We start from the raw sequence: 13,812 nt of genomic DNA, 5'->3' as shown, positions 1-13,812 counted from the left end.
GTGGTTAATTCACCTTCATCACCATCATCATGAATGCACAAAATATACAGACACTTTCAGAAGGAGCAATAGGCGGCAGGTAGCCTAGTGGTTAGAGCATTGGACAAGTAACCGAGAGGTTGAAAGATCAAATCCCTGAGCTGACAAGATAAAAATCTGACGTTCTACCCCTGACAAGGCAGTTAACCCACTGTTCCTAGACCAGTTAACCCACTGTTCCTAGACCAGTTAACCCAAACCAGTTAACCCACTGTTCCTAGACCAGTTAACCCACTGTTCCTAGACCAGTTAACCCACTGTTCCTAGACCAGTTAACCCACTGTTCCTAGACCAGTTAACCCACTGTTCCTAGGCTGTCATTGAAAATAAGAATTTGTTCTAAACTGACTTCTAAAATTACTAGTATAATAAAGGTAAAAAAAAATATCCGCACCTAGACACACAACCAGTTACATTAAATATTATTCATTGTCATTTCTAAAACACACAGACACAATATGACATAACATGGATGTTTGTAGTGTGGAGGGTAATTCAGTCAGTGATGGTATTCCATTCCAGAACACTGAGAGATGATGGAACATTATGGAATGTTCAGTCATTGATAATAATACATCTCACAGTTAACAAATTCAGACCAAGCAGTGAGATTATTGATGGTTTAAAGGCTTTTGTTCTTCGAAGAATAACAGTCCACGATTTTGTCCAACTAGTAGTTAGAGAATATAATACATCATTGTTTAGTGAGAATATAATACATCATTGTTTAGTGAGAATAAAATACATCATTGTTTAGTGAGAATGGGATGTCATATAGAATGAGTGCTATGGCCTCCAACATGGCGTGGCTCTTGATCCCCTAACTGTTCACTGACCTTCCAAGGTAGGTGTCTCTCTTTGGGGACATAGAGGGTTAGAAGGGAGAATGGAGATCCCATGGAGAGGTACATTTTATCATACTCATACCCAAATAACATTTGTTTATTTTATTTAACCTTTATTTTAACATGGAGTACATATTGAGAACTAGGTCTCTTTTTCAAATGTGCCCTGTATATACACCATACATTTACACATTATACACTATATACAGCACCATTCAAAAGTTTGGACACACTTACTCATTCCAGGGTTTTTCTTTATTTGTACTAGTTTTACATTGTAGAATAATAGTGAAGAATAACACATATGGAATCATGTAGTAACCAAAAAAGTGTTAAACAAATCAAAATATATTTAATATTTGAGATTCTTCAAAGTAGCCACCCATCAAGCGCTGGCGTCCGCAGTCTGTAGGGCCGTAGGGAGACTGGGCAGAGGGAGGAGATGGCAGGACTTAGAGAAACGATCCACAACTACCAGGATCGTGGTGTTTCCCTGTGAGGAGGGGAGATTGGTGATGAAATCGACTGACAGGTGCGACCATGGCCGTTGTGGAATGGGTAAAGGGTGTAGCTTACCTCTGGGCAGGTGCCTATGAGCCTTACACTGGGTGCACACCGAGCAGCAGGAAACATAAACCCTCACGTCATTGGCCAAGGTAGGCTACCAGTACTTCCCACTCAAACAGCGCACTGTCTGACCGATGCCTGGATGACCAGAGGAGGGTAGGAGGCCTAGTAGATCAACCGGTCACGGACAGCAGACGGAATGTACAGATGCCCAGCGGGAAACTGGAGGGGAGCGGGCTCTGCACGCAACGCCTGTTCAATGTCCGCGTCCAGATCCCATACTACCGGCGCCACCAGGCAGGAGGCCAGGAGTATGGGGTTAGGATCCATGGGCCGCTCCTCTGTGTCATACAGCCGGGACAGTGTGTCTGCCTTCACATTCTGGGAACCTGGTCTGTAGGAAAGGGTGAAAACAAACGGGTAAAAACATGGCCCACCTTGCCTGACGAGGATTCATTCTCCTCGCTGCCCGGATGAACTCCATGGTGCGGTGGTCCGTCCAGATTTGAAAAGGGTGTTTAGCACCCCTCAAGCCAATGTCTCCACGCCTTCAACGCCATGACAACAGCCAACAACTCCCGGTACCCCACATCATAGTTTCGCTCCGCCGGGCTGAGCTTCCTCGAGAAGAAGGCACAGGGGCGGAGCTTCGGTGGCGTGCCCGAGCGCTGAGAGAGCACGGCTCCTATACCAGCCTCGGACTCGTCCACCTCCACCTTGAACGCCAAAGAGGGATCCGGATGGGCCAGCATGGGAGCCGAGGTAAACAGAGCCCTTAGGTGACCAAAAGCCCTGTCCGTTATCCTCTTTTCCTCTCATGTCTTGGGAGGAACTGTTTAAAAAATGCTTGCTATTTCCTACTAGAATATGATGTCATACTCCTGAGGAGGATGAGCTGGCCAATAAGTGGTCTACTGTAACTATTCTGTCAGCTAAATAGCCCTCACAGTTAGCATAACTGTAATACAGGATGGCAGAACAATTTTACAGGCTGCATTACCAGACCCGACCACAGGGGACATAGTACCAGACCCCCACCAGAGGGACAGGCTGCACTACCAGACCGCACCAGAGGGACATAGTATACATGGCGTCCAATACCAGACCCCACCACAGGGACATAGTACAGACAGGCTGCACTACCAGACCCCACCAGAGGGACATAGTATAGACAGGCTGCACTACCAGACCGCACCACAGGGACATAGTATAGACAGGCTGCACTACCAGACCCCACTCCAAGGTGGCATAGCCATTGACTATAGAGAAGTTTGATTTATGATTTACCCAAAATACTACAACAATATAGAAATACATACTGTACATCTAACATGGATTTATTTTGAAGATTAGCTACAACGTAGTTTAGCTGCAAAGATTGTAAATTCGAACGACTCTCTGTTTTTACAAATAATGAGTGAACCTTTTCTTGTAGTTTTGGGACAAATCTATTGGTTTCATTGGACTTTTGGGATAATGCTTTTGGTTCATTGTACTTTTGGGACTATGTTATTGGTTCCATTGTAAGTATTTTGGCTGTTCCTGTTGTTTGTCCTGCTGTCCAAAGGGTGGAGCTGGAGAGCACCAGGCTGGTGATCAGGTACCCAGACCGCAGAGGACCTACCCTATAGGCCTCAACACCTCCTTAGCCTCCCATTACACCTCCACAGGGTAAGGACATCTATGCATCTGTCAAAATGTCAACTATAATTTATAAACATATAAAAGCATTTATAATGGGTTAATTATGAGTCATTCTGAAGTTTTACCAATCAACTCAAATCATACATTTTGATACAGAAAAATGACAGACAAATGACGGATTGTGCCGGTGGGAGCAAAGGCATGCGGGTGCAGGTGTTTTCATATGTCCTCCATAGAGATAGATAGAGGACTTTAGTTCCCAAAAAGCCCTTTTTAGCATGGGCAGCGCCATTGAGGACCTTCAGTTTCAAGTGGGACTTCCTATGTGTTAAGGAAGGATCACATAATTCCATCCGGATCATCAGGAGGGATCAGCCAATTAATTATACTCATGAGTAAACATTCCATAACTGCACGTGGCAGTAAATCGCCAACCTTGGCTTTACACCTGTTCAAACAACACACTCTAGGTGGCAGGATGCACCCTTTTAGTTTGTTTACCCACTCATAGAAGTAGTAGAAGAAGAAAATGGAATACTTCAAAATGGAGATGGCATAAGGTGAAAGGTGAAAGGTGAAAGGTGAAAGCACCAATTTGTAAGTCGCTCTGGATAAGAGTGTCTGCTAAATGACTTAAATGCCTCAATGGCACTGCTTAGTTCAAACTGCCCGCGAGCTCACTGAAGCAAAAATGGGACAGATACAAATGGTTCTTTATCATTCTCTATGGTGACATGTAGACTATCATCACTTCTGTATGTGTAATGTTTACTGTTCATTTTTATTGTTTATTTCACTTTTGTATATTATCTACCCCACTTTCTTTGGCAATGTTAACACATGTTTCCCATGCCAATAAAGCCCCTTGAATTGAATTGTAGACCTCTCTCTCTCTCTCCCTCTCCCTCTCTCCCTCTCTCTCTGTCTCTCTCTCTCTCTCTCTCTCCCTCTCCCTCTCTCCCTCTCTCTCTCTCTCTCTCTCTCTCTCTCTCTCTCTCTGTCTCTCTCTCTCTGTCTCTCTCTCTCTGTCTCTCAAGCCTGACCAGAGAAGACGAGACATGACACCATTGCAACCCTGACCACCGTGCATCAAGGGAGTAAGAGCAGTATGAGGAAGAGCAGAATAATGCATTTTGAAGAAGAGGATGAGGGACTGTGTGATGAGGGTAAGGGACTGTTCCCTATTTTAAAAGGGAACAGGAGGCTTGGATAGAATGGGGGGTGTTGGGTTGTATCACCCCTTTTGTAGTCCCCTGACACACAGACAGAACACTGGACATACAGTATGAGTGTGTGAAGTGTCAGTCAAAATGAAGAGGAGTGCACCTCTGATTTCCGTCCCCCTCGACCTGAGCTGTGAAACATGTCATCATTGATGTCACATGATCAACATCATCTTTAGACCATATTGTGGACACTGTCTGACCTGCTAATTTACTGACAATTCAATCTTCTGCCTGGACAAGACAATTCAAACTTCTGCCTGGACAAGACAATTCAAACTTCTGCCTGGACAAGACAATTCAAACTTCTGCCTGGACAAGACAATTCAAACTTCTGGCTGGACAAGACAATTCAAACTTCTGCCTGGACAAGACAATTCAAACTTCTGCCTGGACAAGACAATTCAAACTTCTGCCGGACAAGACAATTCAAACTTTTGCCAGACATGGTCAGGCGTGAGTTGGGGTGGGCAGTCTATGTTTGTTTTTCTATGATTTAGGTATTTCTATGTTTTGGCCTAGTATGGTTCTAAATCAGAGGCAGGTGTCATTAGTTGTCTCTGATTCAGAATCATACTTAGGTAGCCTGGGTTTCACTGTGTGTTTGTGGGTGATTGTTCCTGTCTCTGTGTTTGCACCAGATAGGACTGTTTAGGTTTTCGCACATTTATTGTTTTGTTAGTTATTTCATGTATAGTTCCTTTATTAAAGAACATGAATAACCACCATGCTGCATTTTGGTCCGCCTCTGCTTCACCACAGGAAAACCCTTACAGAATCACCCACCACAACAGGACCAAGCGGCGTGGTGACGGGCAACAGCAAAAGCAGCAGCAGGAGAAGGAACAGAGGCAGCAGCAGCAGGAACAGCAGCAGCAGCAGTGGGAGAGGCTGCACTATTTGGAGAGATGGACTTGGGAGGAGATTCTAGACGGGAAAGGACCCTGGGCAGAGCCAGGGGAATATTGCCGCCCCAAAGCCGAGCTGGAGGCAGCAAAAGCAGGGAGGCGGCATTATGAGGAACTAGCACGGCAGAGCGGATGGAAGCCCGAGAGTCAGCCCCAAAAATGTCTTGGGGGGGCACACAGGAGGGGGGCGAGAGAGACCGGGCAGGCACCGTGTTATGCTGTGGAGCGCACGGTGTCCCCAGTGCAGGTGCATAGCCCGGTGCGGTACATACCAGCTCCGTGTATTGGCCAGGCTAGAGTGAGCATTGAGCCAAGTGCCATGAAGCCGGCTCTACGCATCTGGTCCCCAGTGCGTCTCCTTGGGCAGGCTTACATGGCACCAGCCTTGCGCACGGTGTCCCCGGTTCGCCTGCATAGCCCAGTGCAGGTTATTCCACCTCGCCGCACTGGCCCATTCAACCGGGTAAGGTTGGGCAGGCTCGGTGCTCAAGAGCTCCAGTGCGCCTGCACGGTCCGGTCTATCCGGTATCACCTCCACGCACCAGCCCTCCAGTGGCAGCCCCCCGCACCAGGCTGTCTCTCCGTCTCATCCTTACAGGTGCTCCCGCCTGCCCAGCGCCGCCAGTGCCGCCAGTCTGCCCAGCGCCGCCAGTCTGCCAGGAGCCGCCAGTGCCGCCAGTCTGCCAGTAGCCGCCAGCGCCGCCTGAGCCACCCATCTGCCCAGCGCCGCCTGAGCCGCCCGTCTGCCCAGCGCCGCCTGAGCCGCCCGTCTGCCCAGCGCCGCCTGAGCCGCCCGTCTGCCCGCGCGCCTGAGCCGCCCGTCTGCCGGCGCCGCCAGTGCCGCCCGTCTGCCAGGGGGCCGCCAGTGCCGCCAGTCTGCCAGGGGCCGCCAGTGCCGCCAGTCTGCCAGGGGCCGCCAGTGCCGCCAGTCTGCCAGGGGCCGCCAGTGCCGCCAGTCTGCCAGGGGCCGCCAGTGCCGCCAGTCTGCCAGGGGCGCCAGTGCCGCCAGTCTGCCAGGGGCCGCCAGTGCCGCCAGTCTGCCAGGGGCCGCCAGTGCCGCCAGTCTGCCAGGGGCCGCCCAGTGCCGCCAGTCTGCCAGGGGCCGCCAGTGCCGCCAGTCTGCCAGGGCCGCCAGTGCCGCCAGTCTGCCAGGGGCCGCCAGTGCCGCCAGTCTGCCAGGGGCCGCCAGTGCCGCCAGTCTGCCAGGGGCCGCCAGTGCCGCCAGTCTGCCAGGGGCCGCCAGTGCCGCCAGTCTGCCAGGGGCCGCCAGTGCCGCCAGTCTGCCAGGGGCCGCCAGTGCCGCCAGTCTGCCAGGGGCCGCCAGTGCCGCCAGTCTGCCAGGGGCCGCCAGTCTGCCAGGGGCCGCCAGTGCCGCCAGTCTGCCAGGGGCCGCCAGTGCCGCCAGTCTGCCAGGGGCCGCCAGTGCCGCCAGTCAGCCAGGGGCCGCCAGTGCCGCAGTCTGCCAGGGCCGCCAGTGCCGCCAGTCTGCCAGGGGGCCGCCAGTGCCGCCAGTCTGCCAGGGGCCGCCAGTGCCGCCAGTCTGCCAGGGGCCGCCAGAGTGCCAGGGGCCGCCAGTCAGCCAGGGGCCGCCAGAGCCTCAGCCCAGAGGCGCCAGAGCCCCTCAGCCCAGAGGCGCCAGAGCCCCTCAGCCCAGAGGCGCCAGAGCCCCTCAGCCCAGAGGCGCCAGAGCCCCTCAGCCCAGAGGCGCCAGAGCCCCTCAGCCTAGAGGCGCCAGAGCCCCTCAGCCCAGAGCTTCCGCCCCTCTTAACAAGAGACACAGTGATGGTGGGTTGTGTTTAGGAGTAGTATTAACATGAGACACAGTGATGGTGGGTTGTGTTTAGGAGTAGTATTAACATGAGACACAGTGATGGTGGGTTGTGTTTAGGAGTAGTATTAACATGAGACACAGTGATGGTGGGTTGTGTTTAGGAGTAGTATTAACATGAGACACAGTGATGGTGGGTTGTGTTTAGGAGTAGTATTAACATGAGACAGTGATGGTGGGTTGTGGTTTTGTTGGTTTAGATGCACTTCAGATGTCACTTCCCTGTTCTACTTTCCTGTCTGTCCTCTGACAGGCCTCCTGAATCATATCAGAAATCTATATATACACATTAGACTATCGAGAATATGTTCTTCTGTGGCTCAGTTGGTAGAACATGGCACCTGCAACGTTATGGGTTTGGTTCCCTGGACCTGTACATTGCTTTTGATAAGTAAATGGCAATATTTTTGGACAGCAGACTACAATAGACCACACAGTCAGTACAGCAGGCTGTGGTGATGTTCAATCATGCAACTCCTAGATACAGATTCTACCAGTACTGTACAACAGAGGAGGCTGGTATACAGGAGGATGGGCTCATTATAATGGCTGGAATGACAGGAACATCATTCAATTAATTCCTATTACTTCCCAAATGAAAGAGGACATCATGAGGACTGGGGGCTGCAGTAATGTAGCAATGCCAGTAGGTGGATCTCTAGTCTAGAACACTGAACCTTCAGTGCCACTTTGATGCAGCTAATTAGGAGTTATGGTCATGGGTGTTTAAATTGAATGGGTTCTAATTGAATAACATCATGGAACTTTGACCTGTATATACAGAACTCAGAAGGGCAAGGTAGGTCATTAAAATGTTAATGTTATAAATAGTTTAGTCAACACATTTGTTTAAATGGTTCTGTATGTAGTATAAAAGACCACAGTGAAAATTGACACATTTTTTAAATAAAATAAATATATGCCCAGACTTGTCTTTTACACCATTTCTGTTCTATTACAGTAACAGCCCTTTTCTGGCGTGTTGGTCTGGTTGTCATGTTAATGTCTTTAATAAACAGGAAGGACAGTTCTGCATCCACTACTTGTGTTCTGACTGCTTTTATAAGGTTTCAACACTTACTTCTTGTTTTCACTCACTACCAGACAGTTGACTCAATGTACAAGACCTCTCCTCTTCATTTCACTCTGGAACTACTCTTGACAATATCTTGAAATATAGTTTTTGGTTATTTGTTTTTAGTCATAAGTCAAATACATGAGGGTAATGTATCAAGTGTGTGTGTGTGTGTGTGTGTGTGTGTGAGAGAGAGAGAGTGTCCTGTTGCCACGAGAAAAGGGCAACCAGTGAAGAACAAATACCATTGTAAATACAACCTATAGTTATGCTTATTTAGTTTATCTTGTGTGCTTTAACCATTTGTACATTGTTAAAACACTGTATATATATAATATGACATTTGCAGGGTCTTTATTGTTTTGAAACTTATGTATGTGTAATGTTTACTGTTAATTTGTATTGTTTATTTCACGTTATATATTCACTTTATATATTATCAACCTCACTAAACACATGTTTCCCATGCCAGTAAAGCCCTTGAATTGAATTGAGTGAGAGAGAGAGAAAGAGAGTGAGAGAGTGAAAGTCACTGGCTGTTTAGCCTCACAGCTTGAGGATAGGTGCTGTCATTGAACCTGGTGGTCATTCTTTAGTCACTGGCTGTTTAGCCTCACAGCTTGAGGATAGGTGCTGTCATTGAACCTGGTGGTCATTCTTTAGTCACTGGCTGTTTACCCTCACAGCTTGAGGATAGGTGCTGTCATTGAACCTGGCGGTCAGTCTTTAGTCACTGGCTGTTTAGCCTCACAGCTTGAGGATAGGTGCTGTCATTGAACCTGGTGGTTGGTCTTTAGTCACTGGCTGTTTTGCCTCACAGCTTGAGGATAGGTGCTGTCATTGAACCTGGTGGTTGGTCTTTAGTCACTGGCTGTTTAGCCTCACAGCTTGAGGATAGGTGCTGTCATTGAACCTGGTGGTCGGTCTTTAGTCACTGGCTGTTTAGCCTCACAGCTTGAGGATAGGTGCTGTCATTGAACCTGGTGGTCATTCTTTAGGCTGCTGTACAGCTTGATGGACCGTAGAGAGGATTGATACATTTCAATGTATCAGGTGGAGTTAATCACCAGCTATAGAGTGAGTTGTTGTTTATGTTTCTAAGACTGCAGGGTGGGAGATGCAACAATGTCCTTGAGAACAGCAGGAAGTGTGTTGGGGGTCTTTCTCTGGTCTGTAGCAGGTCTGGTCTCATTCATAATGTTTTAGTAATGTTATCTTAATGTTATTCTGTGTGTTCAGTGACATCGTCTGTTAGGGGCTACTTCTTTTCTGGAATAGTTGTCTTTCACACCTCACTGAGTAACACTTAGGTCCTTTCTGTGGTTTCCATTCACACTCAGCAAGTAGAGTACGGCAACAAAGTATGGACAAATGCTGTTAGTGTGAGGAAATGGGTCTGTAATGTGTAATCACTATCATGTGTGATTGTGTTTCAGTGTTACTGGATCAGGACGGAGGAAGTGTACACCACTCAGAGTATCTGTGTCTTGAAGGGGTCAACAGTGGAGCTGTCCTGCTCTTACACATATCCCAGTGGCTATACAATCACAACCTTCTGGCTCACAAAAATGATGCTGAGGGAATCATGTGACTGAGTGATGCACCAGACTACACACGTCATGTGAAGTACTGTAGCAACAAGAAGAATGGCCACATCCTGACAATCAGAGATCTGAGAGAGTGTGACTCAGCTATGTGCAAGTACAGTGATATAGTTTTTTAGTCACTTTATTTGGATAGTCTGGATAGATGCTCTACAGATGGTCATTCTATCAACACACTACCAGTTGATAAGTTACTGATTTTATTTTTTACTGTGTCACAATAGTCTCTTTCTACTATTTTCCCTGTACCTTGACACAGCTCTCTCTCCACAGAGTGTCCATCCTGACCCTAACTGGGACACACACGCCACTGAAAATGAGGATCAGACACTGGCAGTAAGTATGTTATAAAATATTCATTAATGTGTTTATTTTGTATATAATATTTGTGTTTGTTTGTGGGTGAGAGTGAGACCGAGAGGGATGAACACAGAACGTAGAAGTGAGAGAGAATACTATAGAGCAGTGTGTAAAGTGCTCATACTGTGTTTACTTTGTCGCTGTCTCTCTCTCTGAGTGTGAAAATCTCCCACAGTGACACGTTCACATCTCTTCAGAGAGACGCTCAGCACTCCGTGTATCAGACCATCCAGGGAAGAGAACCACCACAGAACCTGGAGGGAAGAGAACCACCACAGAACCTGGAGGGAAGAGAACCACCACAGAACCTGGATAGGAACCTGACTGAGAACCACCACAGAACCTGGACTGATAGAACCACCACAGAACCTGGACTGATAGAACCACCACAGAACCTGGAGGGAAGAGAACCACCACAGAACCTGGACTAAAGTGTATCACCACAGAACCTGGACTGAGAGAACCACCACAGAACCTGCACTTGAGAGAACCACCACAGAACCTGGAGGGAAGAGAACCACCCCAGAACCTGCACTAAAGAGAATCATCACAGAACCTGGAGGGAAGAGAACCACCCCAGAACATGCACTAAAGAGAACCATCACAGAACCTGGAGGAAGAGAACCACCACAGAACCTGGAGGGAAGAGAACCACCACAGAACCTGGACTGATAGAACCACCACAGAACCTGGACTGATAGAACCACCACAGAACCTGGAGGGAAGAGAACCACCACAGAACCTGGACTAAAGAGTATCACCACAGAACCTGGACTGAGAGAACCACCACAGAACCTGCACTTGAGAGAACCACCACAGAACCTGGAGGGAAGAGAACCACCCCAGAACCTGCACTAAAGAGAATCATCACAGAACCTGGAGGAAGAGAACCACCCCAGAACATGCACTAAAGAGAACCATCACAGAACCTGGATTAAAGAGCTATGGCACCAAACCAAAGCTAGTCCTTTTACTCTTGCTAATATATTGTTATAATATCTTGAAGGTTCAAGCAAGTTACAAAATGACACATTGGTTTCCCTTCCCCTTTTAGCAGTCTATGAACATGGTGTGACATCAGTCCCTGCTTTGGTTTATTTTCTCCTGACACTGTTTCCACTTGCTAACGTTTTAGCATTTGTGGCACAAATCCCATTAGTTGAGGTCACTTCCAGATGATTTGAACATGATGAGAGAATGTTAATATGTGAAATATTAATATCAGTCCTGTGACTTGAATGGGATTTTTGTAAATGTGGGAGTGTTCGACATTGCAGCTGACTTTATAGGCAAGTCGAGATCTACAAATCACCTTGCATGATGAATAACTACTCAATATTATTTATAGATCATTCATTCAGTCACAATTTACCCATGATACATCAGTTTTGATGCTCTAAGAACACTGTCTGTGTGACTGCTGAAGGAAGCCTTCTCTGCATAAGCTTCTTGGTCCTGACATAGAGTTGGATGAAGGTACATCTTGACATCTTTGTCATGATGTCTTCTGTGACAGAATGAGCAGCACCATTGAGAACTATTTCAATATTCAAGTTGTTAATATCTTCAACTTCCATAAGTTTAATAACAGTCGATATACCAACTGAAATGGTGTATTTCAATGGCTTAGCCGTGCTAAACAGGCTTTGAAGCAAATCGCCCTCTACTCAACTCTATTGTCCCTGACTGCTTCAATGTTGTGTCAACCACAGACTTCAAACCTGACACTCAGTGTCTATTTACATAGACTTCCAGTAAGTGAACTTACAACACATCTCCCCTTCACTCTGTAAGTATGCTTGACAATATCTTAAAATATGTATATTTTATTATTTGTTTGTTTCATGAACTTCTGTATCCTGTTATCTGCATGTGGTGATGCTGTTGTAATGTATGTTTTTGTTTTTCTGTTATGTACAGTTTACTCTGTAGATGTATTTCTGCGTAGTAATCTGATACAGTATTGTATATGGGGTTACATGTAATATTTTTGTATGGTATTTTTAAGGACTCTCAAAGCAAGAGATTGTTGTGGAGACTTGTTTTGAAAATGACCTAAGTAAGACTGAGAGTAACAGTGATTAGGTGGATGCTTAGTAATAGCTTTAGGAGCAATATTAACATGAGACACAGTGATGGTGTGTTGTGTTTAGGAGTAAGTATTAACATGAGACACAGTGATGGTGGGTTGTGTAGGAGTAGTATTAACATGAGACACAGTGATGGTGGGTTGTGTTTAGGAGAGTGTTAACATGAGACACAGTGATGGTGGGTTGTGTTTAGGAGTAGTATTAACTTGAGACACAGTGATGGTGGGTTGTGTTTAGGAGTAGTATTAACATGAGACACAGTGATGGTGGGTTGTGTTTAGGAGTAGTATTAACATGAGACACAGTGATGTGGTGGGTTGTGTTTAGGTAAATATTAACATGAGACACAGTGATGGTGGGTTGTGTTTAGGAGTAGTATAAGTATTTTGTTGGTTTAAATGCACACACTCAGTATCACTTCCCTCTTCTCCTTTCCTGTCTGTCCCCTGACAGACATCCCAGATCTATCAGAAATCTGTATATACACATTAGACTTTTAGAACATGTTCTCTGGCTCAGTTGGTAGAATATGGCACCTGCAACGTTATGGGTTTTGGTTCCCAGGACCACCCATGGGTGCTCTAGTCTAGAACACTGAACCTTCAGTACCACTTTGATGCAACTGATGAGGAGTGATGGTCTTAGGTGTTTCAATTGAATTGGTTCTAATTGAATAACATCATGGAACTTTGACCTGTATATACAGAACTCAGAAGGGCAGGTGAGTCCGTGCAATGTGCGTTATAAATAGTACAGTCAACACATTGTTTACATGGTTATGTATGTAGTATAAAAGACCTGATGAAAATTGACACATTTAAAAAATATTAATATATGCCCAGACTTGTCTTTTACAATTTCTGTTCTATTACCGTAACAGCCCTTTTCTAGCGTATTTGGTCTGGTTGTCATGGATGTTAATGTCTTTACTAAACAGGAAGGACAGTTCTGCATCCACTTTGTGTTCTGACTGCTTTTATAAGGTTTAACACTTACTTCTTGTTTTCACTCACTAACAGACAGTTGACTCACTGTACAAGACCTCTCCTCTTCACTTCACTCTGTAACTACTCTTGACAATATCTTGAAATATAGTTTTTGGTTATTTGTTTTTAGTCATAAGTCAAAGTTCTTGAGGTTAATGTATCATTTTGTTCGTATGTGTGTGTGTGTGTGTGTGTGTGTGTGTGTGTGTGAGGGAGTGTCATAAAGTGTCTCAGTGTAGAAGAGAGATGAAAGTCACTGGCTGTTTTAGCCTCACAGCTTGAGGATAGGTGCTGTCATTGAACCTGGTGGTCAGTCTTTAGTCACTGGCTGTTTGATTCACAGTGGGTTTAGGTGCTGTCATTGAACCTGGTGGTCAGTCTTTAGTCAGTGGCTGTTAAGCCCTCACAGCTGTGAGGATAGGTGTGTTATTAACCTGGTGGTACAGTCTTTAGTCACCAGCTGACTTTAGCCTCACAGCTTGAGGATAGGGCCTGTCATTCAACCTGGTGGTCAGTCTTTAGTCTGTGTGTGTGTGGTTGTTATCCTCCCGATGTTGTTTATAATGATGATGATAACTACATTCAGAACAATCAATCATGAACCTGTGTCAGTTCTTAAATAGACAGATGTAAACAATGACAT

Source organism: Oncorhynchus nerka, linkage group LG15 (assembly GCF_034236695.1).
Source record: "Oncorhynchus nerka isolate Pitt River linkage group LG15, Oner_Uvic_2.0, whole genome shotgun sequence".
In the NCBI taxonomy this organism is placed as follows: domain Eukaryota; kingdom Metazoa; phylum Chordata; class Actinopteri; order Salmoniformes; family Salmonidae; genus Oncorhynchus; species Oncorhynchus nerka.
This window is presented reverse-complemented; position numbering follows the sequence as displayed.